Source organism: Triticum aestivum, chromosome 7A (genome assembly GCF_018294505.1).
Source record: "Triticum aestivum cultivar Chinese Spring chromosome 7A, IWGSC CS RefSeq v2.1, whole genome shotgun sequence".
Lineage (NCBI taxonomy): Eukaryota > Viridiplantae > Streptophyta > Magnoliopsida > Poales > Poaceae > Triticum > Triticum aestivum.
Genome location: NC_057812.1, coordinates 562,024,919 through 562,030,918, shown reverse-complemented (window position 1 = coordinate 562,030,918; position 6,000 = coordinate 562,024,919).

Below are 6,000 nucleotides of genomic sequence, written 5' to 3'. Positions count from 1 at the left end.
AATCCCCTTTCCAACTCCTTGGCCGAAGTTGAGTCTAGCCATTGCAAAACTTTTACTAACTTGGCTGTGTGCCTTACGGGCCCACGTCACCATTGGGTGGTACTAGGATCTTTTACTCCTCGACCTTTACTCTGGGACTCTGAACTCTCTTCTACTCGGGTTAAACGATTTTTACTAAAATCTGACTTTAGGTTCTCGAAAATACTTTCTCCCGGAGAGCCCCTTCAGTCCAGGTGATCGCCGGCTACACCAGAAGATTTCGAAGTTACTCGCCGAAACTCTTTTGAGACTTTGTGCCCGTTGCCTTTGCAATTCCCTACCATCGAAATATCCCTATGGATAACTACTTACACTTGCCATTCATACGATCATCCCCCAGTGATCTTGTTATTACAAGATACCCCGAAGTTTTCTCTATTGATCCGAGAATACTTTGTGCCTACCGCCTAGCAGTTCCTTACTACATGAATACCCCCTCAAATAAAGACTCGCACTTGTCGAGTATCCGCTCATCCCCTGTTGTTCATGTGTTACACAAAATTCTTCAAAATACTATTCGATCTTCCGAGAATCCTCTGGAGCCTTTGGCTCTTGAAATTCTTGCTTGCTTGCATTATGGTTAATCCCATAAGTCTCGTAGTCATATTGACATTCCTTGTCATTATCATTTTGAGTCTGTTGACTCAATATGTTTGCGAATACCCGCAATCATCATTGATCCTTATAAATTACCTTTCCGGCTGAGCTGCCATCCTTTTAACTGGAATTGGTTCTCGACCAATCCAATTGTCTTTGATTGTACCCTAAGGCTATTCAACTTATCCCTCCCTAATCAGAGCATTGCTTCTGATCCCTTGATTTGGAAATCATAATTCCTTTGCATTTGACAATTGAGTTAGTCAGTTGTTTCTATAATTTGATCTCCTTGCACTCTTCTTCCTCTAGTTGAGTACCGATGCTCACGTCAGATCCCTTGTGGACCATCAGGCCCATTGTTGGATTTTATCCGTCAGCATCCTTCATATTCAATAACCTTGTGAGCCTTCCTTTGGATACATAATGCCCTTGGTAATTGTATCATCTACTTTCTCAACCTTGCTCTACTTTCGAGCTTGTGTTATTTACTCTGGAAACTTGTGGTATATGTTTCTAAGAAGCCCCTATGGGTTGAACATATGCCTTCTTTAAACCGTGTGAACCCGAAAGTTTTCACGAGTCATACTTATCTGGTATTGCACCAGGTAAAGCTTTCAACAACTAATGTCATCTTCGAAATACGAGAGGTGAATGGAAGATTATGCATTGAGGAAGTGGGAGTCGACCTTGAACTTTGTGTTCATGCCCATGGACGCGATGTATATCCTATCATGGAAGCTTCTTGTAATAATAACTATTTCCTTGATAGCTAACATATGGTATCTGTGAATTGATCCCTTGCAACCGTGGTTCCGACCATGATTGTTCTTCTTTGATCTCATTTCTCGGACAAGTTAAAACAATTGTCTCCTATGGATCAATACACCAGTCCAACCTTTACTTTGATCTTGTGTCGAGTATTACCCCCCCTGGTATCTCGAGATTATCATGGAACTGCATAACTTCTTATGAGTTCTTCATCAAGTACTACATACTCACCGATTAGGGCTCGGAGTTATTAAACACTCAAAGACACCGATAACCGAACCGAGTCTGCATTACGGTTCAACGACACTTGATAATCTTCTTTAAGTACGAGTTTGTACCCGATCACGCCATTCCTAGCCTGTTTGGCTATATCATTGTCGTGATGATTTTAATTGTGCTACCCGGTCCTTCTTCTCGGAGCACAATTTTCGACGATGAACTAACCTTACGTCGATCCTCATCGTCATACCATTTCGCCTTGAATAACAAGCTTGGTTTCGAGTTGTGTCGTACCCTTGGTTCCAATAACCTTTCACTTCATCATTACTTTGACTTGATGGCAACGCTGACCGATTACATCTTCACGAAATCTCTCGACAACTGTGTCGTGATCATCATCAACATCCTAAGCTCTTCCAAGATATATATCGAATTCTTGATGGGCAATACCATCCTTGCCCCTCGATGATTCGTGTTATCATCAACCACTTTATTGCCTTCCGTTCAACACAAACTTGTTCGTGTTTTGTGTTATACCTTGAGATCCTTGCTACCTTGCAACTGTTCTTCTTTACCTTGGAAGTATTACCATCTTTTATGTCAAGAATGTCGTGAGAGTTTCACCACCTCTTATGAAATTCTTGATACGGTGATGCTTCTCGCCGTCACCATTCTAACATTGAACGTGCAACCCAGCCCATATTTCGGGTGCACCTTTCAACCAATGTTTAATTATGTATTTTTTTTCCTCCAGCATACATCGTTATATCGTTTGACATGATAGCTGTTACCTCCTTGATCACATAATTGTGGAGATCTATCTTTTTGGAAACCTCGAGGAATTGTCGCTGACTCCATCAGCCACCTCCTCATCCTCTCGTTGGGTTACTGATCAACTCTTGTTTCGAACTCGCTTCCATAGTGCATTTCCCGAGAATCTTACAATGTCGTCTCCTCAATTTGTTTTGCACCTTTTTCTTCTCAGGCATCCTGAGTCTGAGGTACCCTAACACCGTTCAGATCTGAATCTCAGTCAGATATGATGGTTGGAACATATTTCCAAGAGTTATAACATTGGTCTTTATATGACCCGGTAAAATGATGTCATGACCAGCACACCTGGCCGGAGGACCTGTTGTTATAGTTTCCTTTTTAGCAAGCTTAGCGATTCTTCCATGGGGAAATCGTAAGACTTATTTTATAAGTTGTTCCTGATGGATCCTTTGTGTATCCAAAGCCCGACCTTTGCTGGAAGACCATGTCAATGCTATCTCGAAGCATGTCTATGGTACTCCAATTTTCAACAAGAACATTTAAAGCCCATTGTTAAATGTTTCTTGTTCAATTATCCAAACACCGATGTATGGGTATTGTCCTGAAATTTCTCTCCCCTTACCTAAAGAGTTTTCTACATTATATCCTGTCATGGATATCATGCTCTGCTTGTCCTTGGGAAGGTTATACCCTTGAAATATGTGTTTAAACACATTTTCCTTTCCATTGTTCGGTTTAATTTGATAATCATATTTTTCTTTCCATTGTTTGGTTTAACCTTTCTTGTGATCTATATGATCTAAGCAGTAATATTCTCCTGCTTATGTAAACACCTCGGTGTGCGATTCTGTCAGCAAGACCCTGTTACTTTTGTTGATGGCATTCTGGTAACCACCGATGGACGAGAACTTTGCCTATTGGTCCGCCTCGTTTCAACGAGCAGGAAAGTGGTTCTCTTCATCCCTCGCCCTTGGTACCAACGTTGTTGCCAACATAATTGATAGGCTATCCTCTGACATGCCTTGTTATCATGACTGTGCAAAATATCACCGCCCTTTCTACTTTTAACCCACATGCTGGGTCCGTAACCCACACGTCCCAGGATCAAAACCTGACTGTCCTGTATACCCCTATCTTCAAAGTTATTCCTCACGATTGGCTTCGTATGAAGATCACCAGCCACCTTACTAGAGATGATCTAATCTGGTATCAGACACGATACTTATTTTCGTTGCTTTGGACCCCTTTCACACTTTGTTCAGGCATCGAACGATTGCCTACCCGCTCGAAACATCTCATGGTACTTACTTACTCTGCTCTCGATATTGTCTTAAGTTTCCATTCGAGAGTTACTTTCCGCCACCATCCCCGATGTTATCAACCAGATAGTCGACCTTTCAGAGGTCCGTTTTTCCGCAGATACCCCTTGTCCTTCATACGTACAATGAAGACTCCGAAGGAAGGACGACGACTTCATCATGATGACCTGAAGCCGAGGTATGAAGACATCAACATTATGGATCGACCTCTTCGAGAAGAGCAACCAAGACCGAGAAGATCCGTTAGAATTTCACAACCACAAATTTCCCCCTTACACCACCTCTTAAATCTCGGGACGAGATTTCTTGTAGTGGAGGAGAACTGTGACGCCCGGATAATCAAGCTACAGTAACCTCTACTAATGATGCCACGTCACCTCGATTACTGTTGCTAATCTCGCGTTAGTTTGAAAACTATTCAAAATTCAAATTCAAAAATATGGCAAACAACAAAAGGTTTCAAATATTAAAACTAAAATGTTCGGAGTGAGCCAAATAATTCATAAGTAATGTTGGTGGGTAAACCAAGTCATTATAAAAAGTTTAAATGCACTTAACTAAATAAAATAGTAGCAAAAACAATTATTTGAATGCTATTAAATTAATAAACAAATGTTAAACTAGCTTATTAGTCACAAACTTTTTAGGGTAGTGAGTTATTTTGAAACATTATTTTAGGAGTTATCATATTTTACTAAACTAAAAATAATGTGTATCTAGGATAAAACAGAAAATAAAAATAATAAAACAGTAAAGAAAAACAAAACAAAACCAAAAGAAAGTAAAAGGAAAAGCCCTTCCCCCCTTACTGGGCTTCGGCCCAGCTGGACACTGGGCTAGCCGGGCCGGCCCAGCCGGCGCCCCACTTCCCCCTCCATATCCCCCACCCGGGGGAAAACCTAACCCCCGTCTCCCACTCCCCCACCCACGTTCGCCCCCTCCCCTGATCCCGATCTGGATCAGGGCATCACCCGACGCCGCCCCCCGCCACTCGATGCCATCGCCGGAGCTCCTCGTCTCGATCCCCATGGACGCCAGCGACCGCCTCGGGCCTCCTCGCGCACGCCCCTTCGACTGCCGGCGGGCGAAGCTGACCCAACGAATCTCGACGCCCTATTTCTCCGTGCCACGCCCGATGCCCGCGCCGGCAACCTCGACCTCCAGCCATGGCGCCCGCGCCTCCTCTTGCCGACCTACTTCGCGACGTCGTCTTCCTCCGGCCTCCCCGAGCCTCTCCCCATCAACGATGTGAGCTGCCGTGCTTTTCCCCTCTGCCTCCCCCTCGATCTGCATCCTCTAGCCGCCGTGCTCGCCCTTGCCGTCTTGCGCTAGAGGTCACCATGGTTGGCACCCCGCTCACCTCGCCTCTGGTGCCGTCCCCTCCCCTCAGCCACGCCGGCCCCGAGCGCGCGGCCGCATCCCGCTTGCCCGGCCTGGCCGCGTCTCCTACCTCCCGCTCCCCGCCTAACCGCCTGCGCCGCCGCCCCTTGGGCTCGCCCACACGGCGGCCTCACGCGCTGGCCGCCGCCGGCAACCGCTGCCGACTCCGGTCGCCGTGGCCCTGGCACCCCTCTGCACCTGGTGCCGGCGCTCGTCGCCGACGCCTTCTCTGTGCAAGAGCGCACATCCAGAGAGGCTTGGCTGTGTGCCACTGGCCAATGGGGCCCGTCCCCTAAAAAAAAGAGAGAGAAAGAAAAAGATTTGGTAAAAAAAATAGCTATTAAATAAAATAAATAAATAAATAAATTTAATTAATTACCTTAGTAAATAATGTTTAGTCAACCTAATCACCTTATTGAACTAACTAGTTCTGTTTAGATAAATTGAGTCAATGACAATCGGGCCCCACCATCAGTTTGACCGGTCAACGGTCCGAGTTGACCGCTGACGTCATGCTAACATCACGCTGACGCAATAAATGAATTTTTCAATTAAACGAATTTAGTAATTCCAGAAATTAATTAAAATCTTTGAAAATTATTATAAAATAATCAGTAGCTCGGATGAAAAAACTTTGTACATGAAAATTGCTCAGAACGACGAGACGAACCCGGATACGCAGCCCGTTCGTCCACCACACACCTCTAACATACCAAACACGCAACTTTCCCCCTCCGGTTCATCTGTCCGAAAACGCGAAACACCGGGAATACTTTCCCGGATGATTCCCCCCTTAACCAGTACCACCTCATACCACGTTAGGGCACGCCTAGCATCGCTTCTTGACATGTCATGCATCGATATGCATATGTTTACTTGGTATTCATTGTTTCTTCCCCCTCTT